Source organism: Sarcophilus harrisii, chromosome 1 (genome assembly GCF_902635505.1).
Source record: "Sarcophilus harrisii chromosome 1, mSarHar1.11, whole genome shotgun sequence".
Lineage (NCBI taxonomy): Eukaryota > Metazoa > Chordata > Mammalia > Dasyuromorphia > Dasyuridae > Sarcophilus > Sarcophilus harrisii.
In genome coordinates this window covers 232,823,239-232,837,220 of record NC_045426.1, presented here as the reverse complement: position 1 = coordinate 232,837,220, position 13,982 = coordinate 232,823,239, and the positions used below count along the sequence as shown (strand labels likewise).

The 13,982-nt window shown below is 44.9% G+C and overlaps 1 protein-coding gene across 6 annotated transcripts in view; it reads right to left on the bottom strand.

Moving 5' to 3' along the window:
- RAI1 (retinoic acid induced 1) overlaps positions 1-13,982 on the bottom strand; it is a 299,466-nt gene that overhangs the window by 154,036 nt on the left and 131,448 nt on the right. For 5 of the 6 annotated variants that reach the window (XM_031938382.1, XM_031938413.1, XM_031938432.1 and 2 more), the window contains exon 2: positions 13,782-13,879. The gene's annotated coding sequence lies outside the window, so the exon portion shown is untranslated. Of the gene's footprint in view, positions 1-13,781; positions 13,927-13,982 lie in introns of those variants that run through there. The other variant, XM_031938393.1, reaches the window with a different exon arrangement.

Genomic DNA, 13,982 nt, shown 5'->3' with positions numbered 1-13,982 from the left:
GTTTGAAAATTCTTCTAAGAGTCCCTTTGGAACAAAGACAATCCAATACTTTTTTCCAATGGATCTCTATAAAACAATAGGGTATTACAAATGGAGGTCAAAAAAAAAAAAAAAAAAAAAGATTTTCCCCAGTGGAGTCTTGTAGCACATAAACATTCCAAATAGAAGTCCAAAGTCACCTCATACTTGAACAAGTAGACAAACTTAAAAAAATAAATCAAGGAAACTAAGAAAGGCCTCAAAGACATGTGTGACTACCAAAAAGGATTCAGGGGCTGACATGAAGCTGATTGGGGCTTTTAGGCCTTCAGGATCTCAGACAAGCTGAATTCATGACATGATGGAACATTCTAGATCTGCTCAAAAGATTAAAAAAATAAAACTAAAAAAACTGGATGTTCACAATGTCTCTTGAGGGGACTCTCAACAACCTTATCCCTGATAAGTCTCTATGTGGCTCAAAGAGGTTCATTGCTGGGCACCTGAATTTTAGGGATACAACATCCAGACCCTTATATCAAATTCCACAATGGTCATAGTTAGACAACCCGTATAAGTTCTTGCCATTCTACTTCACTCTTTCCTTTGTACCCCCAAATCCTGTTCTTCACCTTCAACATGAACTTCAATGCCTTAATCCTTTGGTTCTTTCCCTGCCCATCACCTATGCAAGGCTTACATTTTCTCTTTTTCCCTTTCCCATTTAATTCTTCGATGAACCAATTCAATTCTGCACTATTTTTCCCAATACCTCATGTTATCCCTGATCTTGCCTTGTCCAGACTCAGCTTTCAATTATTCCAATCATCCACTGATTTTGCTCACATGTAAAGCAGGAGAAAATCATGAAACCACATTAACTGGATCCACAAGGAATTTATGTTACATAATCTTAACCCGGCCCTCACTGTGGCATGGTAATCTGTTTACACCTCCTAACTGACTCACTATTCCACTTACCATAGTTGCTCTTCCAAACCTTTTAATCTCTTCTTAAACATTTCCATGGTTTCTCCTACCTCATCCTTCTCAGTTGGGAACCTTGACTCATATTTTAGTGAAAAAAATTAGGTCATTCACCTAGAGCTCTCTCTTTTCCCTTTCTCTCATCTCAGTCACTCATATTTTACAACTAGATCCTCCTTCATCCCGTCTTATGTAGACTTTCTTTCTTACCAAGGCTATCTCTTCTACATGCTCAAATGATCCCATTCTATCATATCTTTTCTAGCTGACTGCTCCTTCTATCCTCCCCAATTCTTATTAATCCTCTTATTGTCTACTGTTTATTTCCCTACTGCTTACAAACTGTTGTCTCCTTAAAAAATCCTCACTTGGGGGCAGGTAGATGGTACAGTGGATAGAGCACTGGCCCTGAAGTCAGGAGGACCTGAATTCAAATTTGTACTCAGACACTCAACACTTCCTAGCTGTGTGATCCTGGGCAAGTCACTTAATCCCAATTGCCTCAGCAAAAAACCAAAACAAAACAAAACAAAATCCTCACTTGACCATCTATTTCTGTTAGCTATTAAATGCTATCTCTCCTTCCTTTTGTGGCTAAACTTTTTGAAAAAGGTTGCTTATAATTAGTGCATTTACTTTTTCTTACTGTCTTCTTAATTCTCTTCAGTCTGGCTTTCAATCTCATTCAACTTCAAAATTACCAATGATCTCTTAATTGCCAAATCCACTGTTCTTTCCCCAATCAACACTTACCCTTTTCGACTATTTTGCAGCTTTTGACATTATCACCTCTTCTTCTTGATATTATCTTTTCTCTAAGTTTCTATGATATTAGTGTGTCCTGGTTCTACCTGTCTGATTGCTTCTTCTCAATCTCCTTTACTGGGTCTATATCCAGGTCATACTCATCAATCATAGGGTCTCCCAAGGCTCAGTCCATCTTCTCTCTATATATTATTTCATTTGATGATGTCATCCATTCTCATGGATTCAATTATCATCTTTATGTGAAAAATTCTCAAATTTAGTTTAGTGTTAACCTCTCTTCTAACTTTGTCTCAGATTTTCTCTTACCTATTATTATCTACCTTGAACTGGATATTCTATAGATATCTTACACCCAATATGTCCCAAACTGAATTCATTGTCTTGCCCCTTCTCACCCTAATCCTCCCTTCTTTATAACTTTTCTATTACTGTCAAGGATACCATCAACTCCACAGTCATACAGGTTCTCAACTTAGATGTCATTCTCAGTTCTTCACCTTCCCTTCCTCCCATCCCATCTAATCTTTTGTCAAGCCCTGTTGATTTTATCTTGGCAATAACTCTGGTATATATCTTTTTTTCTCCTCTGACCCTTATGGACTATTGTTCTATCACTTCATGCCATTCCAATAACGTGCTGGTTGATCTCCCAGCTTCAAGTCCAGTTCCATTCTCAATGAGCTGTGAAACTGATCTTTCTAAAATGCAGATCGTACCATGTTGGTCCCCATCTAACCTTCATTTAATGAATTACACTGGCTCCCTCTCATCTCCAGGATCAAAATTTATTGTTATTTGGTATTCAAAGTCCTTTACATGTTAGCCCTTTATTAACTTTCCAGTTTTCTTACTCATGCCTACTTATTCTAGAATTCAGTGATAACTGACTTCCTTGCCATTCTTTGTACAAGACAGTCCATTTCCCAACTTTGGGGTGACTGTTCCCAAGCCTAGAATTCTTTGTTTCTTCATCTCTTTCTCCTGGATTCCTTCAAATCTGACATAAAATCCCATTTTCTACAAAAAATCTCTCTTTGTCCCCTTTAATGCCTTACCTCTGTTAATGCCCTTCATTTTGTCCTCTCTCTATTTTATTTTTTGTACATAGTTTTTTGCACATCCTCTCCCCATTAGATTGTATCTTAAGAAGGATAGCCTTTTGCCTTTTTTTTTTTTTTTTGTATCTCTAGCCCTTAGCACAGTGCCTGGCACATAATCAGTGCTTCATAAATGCTTGTTGGCTACTAACTACTTAAGTATTCAACCATGCAAAAACTAGCTCAAAGCAACTGGCCTGATTTGTAAAGGAAACACATCATAAAACTCTAATTACAGTCTGAAAACAAAAGAAAAATACTAAATACTAGTGTAGCAGGGGGTTGATCAGAGATTCCTGATTAATTGAGTCCCCCTAGTCCACTTGACAAAATTGCAGGATATAAGAGCGAAGTAACGGAAAGAACCAGGGTAAAGTCATGCCTGTCAGATTTTGAGTGACTGAATTTATATGGGGCAGGTAACAGTGACAATGAGATGAAAAAAGAGGCCCTTTTCAGACTCTGGCCCATTTGTCCCTCATAAAGGGTGTGCCCATTTGGACATTGATTGGCTCATTTACATATGAAATGGCCAGGAAACTAGGTGAGGCTTGGCAGAGACAAAGAACTTTCCTCTGGGGAAAGAGACTTTGGTGAAAGTTTAAAAGAAGAACCAGCTAGGGAGTTAATAGAAAAAGCAGTTAGCTCTAGCTTTGGAGAAGACTTCTATGGAAGAAGTCAGCACTCTTCACCTTTTCCTTTGTACCTCTTGAAGACATTCTTCATGAGCGATGTAGCAAAGAAGAGAAAGGATGTCTTTTTCCTCCTTCTCCATCCCACTAACTATGTGAGCAGTGGCATTTTGCAGCAGACAGAGGTGGACCCAGCAGAGTACAACCCTGGAGTCCCTCTGCCGTCAGGATGAACAAGTTCTTGAGGGTCTAGAGTCTAGAATGGGGATTCCCTAGAGAAATGGCAGGCCACAAAACTAAGATTCCTGCCAATTCTAGGGAAGGGTTTCTGGGGAAAACATAGTGCATTATCTAGGCCAAGATCTAGTCAGAAGCAGTGGTAATTACAGCCAAGGCTGAGGCAGGTACCCAGTGTAGAGTTTGGGGTCAAGGAGAGTGGGAGAAATGTAAAGATGTCAGTTCTATTGCATCAGAAGTGTGAATTGCTTCTTTTTGTCTTGGTCACATGATTTGCCTACAAGTGTATCTCTCAACTTTTGATATTTATTTGTTGATTTTTTTTCTACCAGTCCTATGTATATGTGTAGGAAAATTCTCCCTACATTTGTGGGGGATATATTTTGTATTGCTATTATTCTTACCATGCTATTTCAATAAATACTTTTGTCTTGCTCTAATTGTATCTCAGACTGACTAGAGGTACATTAATGGGGGATCATGAGTTAATTCTGTGGGACCCAGCCTTCAATTGCAAGGTAGAAGGGTAGCCCAAAGAGGGTATTACATTAATTTTTTTCCTCAAGGATTTTTATAATAGTAGGGCATCTATAAATGAAAATCCCAGAGAAGTCTCCAAGATTTTAACCAACAAAAAGTTCTAATTCTGGACTTATCAGGGAGAGTTCATTCTTGTGAGGGGGAAGTAGATTGGTCTTCTCTTAACTTTTCTTTTGGGCTAGGTGCTCTTATCCCAGAACAGAACTCAGAGGGGAAATCTTTAAATCAAAACTTAGCTATTAATGATTCATCTCTTCCCCCAAAGTGGGTAATTGGTCCCCATTAGAAATAGTACTCAATGTACAAAATAGATATCAATACATTAGAAGTTGACCTTTATTTCCTTTACTACTGAAAATGTTTAATACAGAAAAGAACTCAAAAGGTATACCTTAACAAATACCAAAAAAAACATCACACTCATTATACTTTCTTGGGAAGGAGAACAACTTCATGGCTGAACAGATATTTATGGTTTTTCCCGTTCACTTCAGACCTGTCCAGTTTGAACTACTCACAAGGACCAGATCTGATCAGTCAGGACATGGATTGCATTTTCTTAAGCCTTTCATCATTAGCATCTTCCTGATGATGGTGCTTCTCTTCTGAGAACTGGTTCTCTTTCAGGAATCACCTCCTGGTGGATAGCCAGCACCTGACTCAGAAATTCTTGACCTCATAAGGTTACTGTAAAGACTGGAAACATCCGTTTCTCAGGATCTCTGGTCACTGGCCTGTGCTCAGGGAAAAAAGGAGAAAGTAGAAGGTGGCCAAGCATTCAGGCTCACCTAAGCAAGCACATGTAGTTACTTCCATGTACTTGATGAAATTACAGATTGTAAGGGGTGAGTTGCCACTGGATATAAAGAGGAGGAAAGAAGTCCTTTCTACTCCCATGCCCACTAGAAGTCCAAGAGTACTAAGGAGTCCCAGTTCAAGTCATTTCTCCTGACATCCTCTTATAGCCCACCAAATGGGCAGCTCCTCTTCACTCTATGGCTAATCATTTTTGAAGTAATCTCCATCACTAGTGACAATCAGGAGTCACTGTGTCATCTTAACAAAGGTATATGTTCCTCAGCAAGAGGTCAGAACATGTTATATGTGAATAGACCAAGGCCTATGGTCAGTTCCATGGGAGGAACCTAATCCAGGAGATCAGGATGGGGTAGGGGTTGGAGCGAGGGGATGCCCTCTACCTGACTATCTCTATTATGGTCTCCTCACTGTTAAGTAGTTACTTAATAAATCATCTGGTTTGCTTTTTGGCAATTCCGGGTAGTTCTCTGGGGGCATAGGGAAGCTCAAGCGTTGTTGTTCTTCCAAGGTTTTGCATTAAAGTCTCTCAACCAAGTCTACATGGCACAGTTCTTAATAGTCTCCTGAATGTCATGCAGAGTCATAGCAGTTCATTTGGAAAGGGATCAAAGCATATATCCTATAGAAAGTGACCAGGATACATGCCAGTGGTATGTACCAGTATATATATAATACCTGATGGGAGGAGCTCACAGACTTGGAGGTACTACTAAGCATCCCATTTTATCTAACGGGATATTCTAAATGTAGCCACATTAAAAATGTTAATTTGGTGGAGAAGGGACAAGCATCTGGGATAATCATGAAAGGCCTCCTGTAGAAGAAAGTACTTCAGATGAATTTTTAAGGAAATAAGGGATTTTAAGAGGTGGAGGGAAAGAGGGAAAGCATTCTAAGAATAGGAGTAATCATTGCAAAGGCATGGAGATGGGAGATAACATGGAGATAGATGGGAGTTAAAAAGGCCAGTGTGACTAGACTATAGAATGTGAGAAGGGAATAATATATAACAAGACTGGAGAGGTAGGTAGGGACCGTGTTGTGAAAGGCTTTATTGGAAAAGCCAAACATGAGAGTTTATATTTAATCTTAGAAGAAATTGGGAGACATTGGATTAAAGAATAAGGGAATGATGTGGATAAAGCTTGGCTTTAAGAAAATCACTTCAGCAGCTGTGTGGAGGGTGGATTGGAGAGTTAAGAGTCAGGGAAACCAAAAATGTGACTTGCCATAGTCTCAGAGGTGATGATGGCCTGAATTGGGCTGTGGATGTATGAGTGGAGAGAAGAGGAACATATGGGAGAACATTGTGGAGGTAGAATTGACAAGATCTGGTAATTGACTGGCTACATGGAGTGGATGAAAATGAGGAATTTTCTTTGGAAAAGAGGCTAGAAAATGGGAATGATACTAGTACCTTTGACAGAACTAGGGAAGTCTGAAAAGGGAAGGGTTTGGGGGAAAATGTAATTTCTATTTTAGATATGTTGGAGTTACCTAAAAGGGCTTTGCCCACCATCTATAAAGCTGCTGGCTCAGGATGGCAAGCAGTTAGTGAAGGAATCTCAGAGCCTTCCTGGGAAAATCACTTCATCCGAAAGATTGGATGAACCTTGGCCTGGAAATCTGAGTCCTGTTATGCCATTAACTTGATATATGACCCGTCACTGACCCATTATCTACCTCATTTTCCTCTTCTGTGAAATGGAGAGCTAGTGGTGGTATGGGTTGATTAAATAATCCTTAATGTTTCTTCCTACCCTGACATTCTCCGTCTCCCTCCTTCCCTCCCTCCTTCTTCCTTTTCCTCTTGATCTCAATCTTTTCCCCCTTAACCTCTCCCTCTTCTCTCCCTGTCTCTCTGTCTCTCTCTCCCCTCTGTCTCTGTCTCTTTTTCTCTCTGTCTCTCTATCTCTGTCTCTGTCTTTCTCTCTCTTCCCCTTGTCTCTGTCTCTTTTTCTCTCTGTCTCTGTCTCTGTGTCTGTCTCTTTCCCCCTCCCCCTCCTTTTCTCTCTGTGTCCCTATCTCCTTCTTTCTCTTTCCCCCCCTTCCTTTCTCTCTCCCTCTCCTCTTCACATGTGGGATGTACACAGGAATGGCTCAATCAAGATATAATAATTTTTAATTAACATGTGGATCATTTCACAGGCTGATCTCCTTGGAGACAAAAGAGAAGATGTTCTCTTAAGATTTCCCTTTGCCTCCCCTCTTTTCCCTTCCCTGGCCCCACCAAGGACTCCCTAATTTCAATCATATATCGTCAGTCTTAAAAACCACACAAAAAAGCAAATTCTTGATCTTTCTTTTTCTTTGGAGTTCTAACACACACACCACACACATACACACAAATGTCTGCACACACAATCTCACATACAACAAATAAATACACACAGATGAAAACAGACTAACAGAGACAGGTATACATACATACACCCAAAGAAAAACAGATGAAAACACAGATGTTTTGCCAGTGTGCTTGCGAATACACATACACAATTTCACACATACTGACATCCATAGAAACCCAAACACAGACTAACATATAGATACTCACAAATGCATATAATTATAGAGACATAGACTAACATACGCAGATAGGTGCAGGCTCATACACATGGAGGGATACTATACATACAGAGACACAACTGCAAATAAATACAGATACATGCACAGACAGATACACACATCCATATAAAGATACCCACAGACACATGAAAGAGATACACATACAAAAACAGAGGCAAAAGGGATGGGCTGGAAGAGAAGGAATAAAATGTTCCTATCCTCTTAAAGGTGAATCAAGACAATAAATGTCTTTCCATCTCCCCTGAAGCTGGCCTGCTGTTCCCCTCCCCAGGAGAGCTGGGAACAGAGGGCACTGACATTAATACCTGGCCCAGAGGGAATATGGCAAGGGCTTCAGTGCATGAGAATCAGGTGTCTTCTTTCCCCCTCCCCCAACTCCAGCTAGCGCTTAGGATAAATCAGCATGGATGTGGCCCCTTGGGCAGTCACTCTAGCTATTGATTGCTTGCTGCAAGCTCTCTCATGCCCTTCTGCTGCTTCTCACTTGTTTTCTTCCATGAAGTGGCCTTTGGCAACTGCTACTGTAAAAGGGCCAGCCTGACAGAGCTGGGCCACAAGATACACCCACTGCCTCCTGTTCTAATGATTGCTTTGGGGATGAAGGAGTGAGGAGGAAGGGTTAGGTTTCAGTGATAAGAGAATTTAACTTGTTCCAAGAAGGACTTCCTTTTTCTATTTTCTCTTCTTTCTTCTCCTCCTCTTCCTCCTCTTTCTTTTTTCTTCCTTTCTTTTTCTTTCTTTCTCTTTCTTCTTTCCTTCCTTCCTTCCTTTGTTTCTTTCTTTCTCTCTCTTTCTTTCCTCCTTCTTCTTCTTCTCCTCCTCCTCCCTTTCTCTTTTCTTTTTACTTTTCTCCTCTCTCTTCCTTCACTTCTCTCTCCAACTCTCTCCTTTCTCTCTCCTGTTTTTCATTTTTTCCTCTCTCCTCTCTTTTTTCCTTCTTTCTTTCCTTTGTTTTTTCTCTCTTTCTCCTTTATATGTCTTCCTTCACTCCTTATTTTCCTTCCTTCCTTTTGAGTCTCTGCTTTTCTTTTTTCCACCACCCCTATCCTGGAAGATTACCCTCTGGACTGAAGATAACTAAACTCAGAGGAGGAAGGTAAGAAGCCACTGCCTGTCCCAAATGGACCATTTAGATCGCTGTCTTTCTCTAGGTTATGAATGGGTAAACTAAGAGGTGATATGAATCATCACAACTGGATAGCAGCCATCTATCCCCTTCTGGTCTCAAAACTCCCTTGATCTAACCACTGTATTCCATTCCTCATTCAGTGGGTTTGACTATTTTGGTTCTAACATTACCCAGTGAGGGTAAGCTCCCAAGTTTAGATTTCACAAACAGGAGCACAGTAGTCAAAGACCCAGGTCTCTAGATCCATCCCATGGACCAAGACTCTCCTGGCTCTATAATCTTCTCTTTCTGTAAGGCAGACTCTCACTCCACCTCCCAGTCTCTCAGTTTTCTCTTTTGAGAAATGGGCAGATATTCTCCTCCTTTTCCTGGCATAGGGAAAAGGTTGCAACGAGACTCTAGACCCTCTGCAGTTTGCAGGAGGAAGGAGTGGGATGGGTGTTGGATGAGTGCCCAGGACTATCATTTGGCCTGAAATCCTTCCCAGTTCTCAAGCTGGGATGAGAGGAATTTTGGAGGAATTGCTGCAACATGGTCACTGACAGCATACCATTCCTTTTGTAACTGAAGCTCCCTCCACAGTCCTCTGGATTGGTGTCCCCACCCTTTCTTCATCCTTCTCCTTTTGCAATTCTCCAGGCCTGTGGCCTGGCCTGAGTTCTCAGAGATAATAGGAGAGATCCCAGAGACAGTTGAAATCTGGCCCAGTACATCTGCACAAACACACACACACACACACACACACATTCTCAGCAAGAGTAACAAACTGGCAGTCAGAAGACCTGAATTCTAGTTCTGACTAGGTGAATTTGAGAATCTCTTTTAATCTCAATTTCCTATAAAATGGGGATAAAAATATCTTTCCTTCCTTGGGGATGAGTGTTGGGAGGATCAATAAGATGTCTGTGAAAGCATTATGCATATATGGCCTTGCTGCATCTAACCTACAGATGTAGACACATATACATCTTTATTCATCAACACAGAAACACGTCATCCCTATGTAAGTAAGCATATATCACAGACAGAAACATGATGCCAACAGTTATAGCCACGCCCACTCTCACATGAGCACACATGATGCAGCCCATAGTTTTATCTGTGTCCACTAGCATGTACGTCTATCACATATATGTTTTCTCTTTGAGGCTCTCAGGCAATGTTGGCAGGATGAGACTGAATAGATGATGAGGAGAACCTGATGAATGGGAAGACAGAGTCCTTTGGGATCAGTGTTCCCAATCTTAAGGGAGAGAAATGATCTGGAGAAAGCCCAGGGCTGGGAGCCAAAAGGACTGGGCTCCAGGCCCAGGAGATAATAATTCACTCGGTGACCTTGGGAAAAGTCATTTTCCTGGGCCTCAGTTTCCCCATCTGTGATATGGTAATCCTCCCTTTCTCTCTCATTCAGAGATAAGAATGAGAATGAGAATGGCTCAAGGCCAAGTTTCCTGATCAGGGGAGCTGGATACAAGCTAGTAGGAGAGGGCATTCTGTGACTGAGCCACCACAAGCACACCACCCTTGTCATGGTAGGAAGTTCCAATTAGAACTTTGCGTCTGTCCCCTGGGGTAGTGTTCCTACAGATCTGACCCGTTCCTCAGCTGGGGGGGCCCCCAAGGAGATGGATCTGGGACAATTTTCCTCAACTATTTTCAAGACTCTGCTGAGAATACAGGTGGGAGAATGGATTAAGAAGGGGTGGTGAGACACAATCAAAGTCAGGGTGGCAAGGATGGGAGAGGGAGCTTCTTAGAAAAGCTAAATCCTTCAGGAGAATGCAGTTTTTAAACAGAAGAGTCTACTCTCAGGGTCTGCAGAGTACTCAAATAAATCTTTTAGAGCAAATCGAAATAGCCACCTTCTAATTACAATTAAAAAGGTGTGTGGGGGGGTCTTCCCATCTTGGGTGTAATCGGAGAAACTGTGAATTCACCACCTTTCACCCCAGCCCCCTCTCCGAACTCTACTTCCCACCCGCTTCAGGCCTGGCTCTCAAACCTTGTAACAGTGTGTGGGAGAGTGCCCGGGAGTGAGCCAGTCAATGGGTGTTTGTCAGCCTGCGAGTCAGCGCCAGGAGAGCCTTCCAGATTACCCCAGGGACCAAAGTTTGTGGGGGAAGCCAGTCAGTAATGCCGGGGAATAGGTTCTTCCGCGACTTCTTCCTTCTTTGAAGCTGCCTATGACGCACATTTTCATTTGGTTTTTTACCTGGAAACTGCGCTCTCTGTCTCTCTCCCTCCCCCCTGTGTGTGTGTTTTGAGGGGGGGGAGGTTGGATAAGGCAAAGAGACACGATGATTTCCTCCGACTCCCTCTTCAACACTTGGGGAGGTATACCAGGGTGTGGGACGGGTCAGATCAGACTCTGGATTCGGAGGCCATTAGTGTGTGGGTGAGAAGAGATTCCAATACACCCACCCCCTCCCCCCCTCTTTCGGAGACCAGAGGGGAAGAGCGTTTTGGCTAAGCTTCCATGCTTCCTGTGGGAGCCGTTCCCCTCCCTCCCCCCTCCCTCCCCCCCTCCCTCCCCCCTCCCTCTAACACACGCGCGCGCGCGCACGCACACGTGTAAGAGGCAGCGCCAATCCGGCTATCCACGACTAGAGCATCTCTTGAAACCTGTGTGCTGCCCAGTGGGGGCGGGGGAGGCGGGAAAGGGAGCGACGCCGGCCAAACCCAGCGCAGCTCTCGAATCACAAAAGCCTCGCGCACCGAAAAAGCGACCCCTGGTGATTGCGCGTGGGTCGCTTAGGCACCCGCATCCCGCGGCGAACTCGGCCTCTGCCCGAAGCCGGGGAGACTGCCCGGGGCTCTGGCTTCGGGCTATCCCCCGCCAGCGCCGCCACCACCGCCGGCTTAAAGGAGGAAGGGAGTCCGTCAGGGGGGGGCTCCAGGCAAGCTGGGGCCGGGGCTTAGGTGGGAGAAAAAGTGGGACGCACCGCGTCTCGAAGGCAGCCCCGCCGCTCCCTCGGCCCAGTCTAGTTTTGCCTCCCATCGGAAAGTGCTGCCCTGGGAATCTATTAAGCCCAATTTAAATCGACTCTCCGCCCCCCTGGTTCCTGCGCCCGCCTCCGGTTCTCTCGCAGCCTTCCTCGCCCCCGCCCCTCGCCCCCTCCACCAACCGCGGGCGGAGGGCAGGCCGCAGTCACGCGAGGCTGAGCAGCTCTAAGCTTCAGACCTCCTCCCCTCGTCGCCGCCACCCCCATCCTGGGCCTCGGACCAAGAATACTGCGTGTCTTGCCTGGGGGGGCGCGGGGGTCGGATCCCAGGGCCCCCCGCTTCGGCCTGCGTCCGGGTTCCAGGCTCGCAGCCTTCCGGGCTGCTTTCTGTCCGAACGGACAGTTGTAGGAGATGTGATAGCCAGCGAGGGAAGTTCCTTGCGCCTTAGTTCTGGGACGCACTCTCCACCTCCCTCCTCTCACCCACTCCAGTTCCAGGGACGCCAGGCTGAGTCCCCAGTGCCCCTGCGGGCTGAAGCTGTCCTCTCCTCTTTCCCCTAAACCCCCGCCTCTCCATGGGTGGGGGAAACCTGCTCCAACGATCTGCCCACCCCCGACCCCGAGGCTTTTCCCGTGCAGTTATACATCATCGCGCTATGGAACTGCTTGCACACCGACACACGCCTTCCCCTTCCCAAACTCCTTCATACTGCATACGGTTTAGATGTTTCCAATTATTTCATTCATTTCCGCGTTCTAAAAAACACAGACATGCGTCGATGACTCTGGGTTGACCGACTGATCCCCAGATTCTGAGTTTGACTCCCAGCCAGGAAAACATTGTGACCGTAAGAGCTTGGGGATTTCATTGTCACTTCAGTCTTGGAGCAGAGCTGTGGTGTGTGTGTGTGTGTGTGTGTGTGTGTGTGTGTGTGTGTGTGTGTGCGCGCGCGCGCCTCGTTCGTGTTTGGGAGCTGGGGAGAGACGGGAGGGGGCGAGGGGGCGGATATTGGTCCTTGGGGGCCGGGGTTTGCGGGAGGAAGAATTCACCAGGATGAAAGAAGGTGGCGGTGAGGCGAGGTGAGGTAGATGGAATGCGAGGGTTTGAGAAGTGTTTAAAGCTCTGCTCTCTAATGGGGGTCCAGGTTCAGAGACATTTTGGGGGAGGGAGGAACACTGGAGCAGAGAGCGGGCACGACCTCAGATGGTTGAAAGGAGATTAGGGTGGTGCCCTGTAGCCCCACATGGAAGACCAGAAGCGGGATCCAGTGGCGTCAGCAGCTGGGACATGAGGGTAGGTAGAGTCACAGCTCCACGATAAGTTTGAGAAGTGCCAGTCTGAGCGGGGCAATTATAGCTCAGGGCAACATTTAGGAGTAGGAATGGGTAGGAGAGAACGGACGAGGGGACTGAACAGACCGGCAGCTCAAGATAGCAGCGCCTGGGCTGGCTTTAAGAACAAGGACCCACAGTGCTCGTCTGACATTCCTTACTGGGAGCTCCGGGGTCCAGTGCAGTTAGTACTTGGGCTGAATTTTCAACTTCTACAAAACTACCGTGATTCCCCCCTTCCCGCCCCAGCAGCTTTGGGTTCCCCAGCGACCACATACTTCTTACCTCTTCCCACGACCCCAACACAATCACAAACCTCCTCTTCCAAAGTCTCAGCCCTGCCCCTTCAGTCAGCTTCACTCATTCAGGCCAGTGGGATAGAGGCTCCCAAGACATTTTTTAAAAACAAAACTGAAGGGGGGAGGGTGAAGGGGGGGGGTTAAAAAGCAACCAGACACCCTCAAGCAAAAGAAAATCCCCTAGAATTCCTCTTCATACAGGGGAAGCCAGAAATCACCCAGCTGCTTTATGAAAACCCAAAACACCGAAGAGAGAAAAAATACACAACTCCTGCCACCCCTCCCCCAAATAAGCCAGCGTCTAGAGGCTGAAATCTACCAGACCAGAGGGCTGCAAGTTACAGCAAGAGAATGAGAACGAGAAAATCGTAAACCCATCGAGTTCCATGAATTGAGAGGAAAAAAAAGACACAAAGATAATGCTTGTAAAATACCTGCTCTGCTTTTCCTTGATCTCCGGCGGTAGGTCTGTGTTTTCTGCTCGCTCTCTCTTCCCTTCTCTTCTTCCAGAACACAGCTGCCAGATTAGATCCTTGAGAAAAAGATGGGAGAAATGGCACAATATTCTCTCTCTCTCTCTCTCTCTCTCTCTCTCTCTCTCTCTCTCTCTCTCTCTCTCTCTCTCCTTTCTCCTC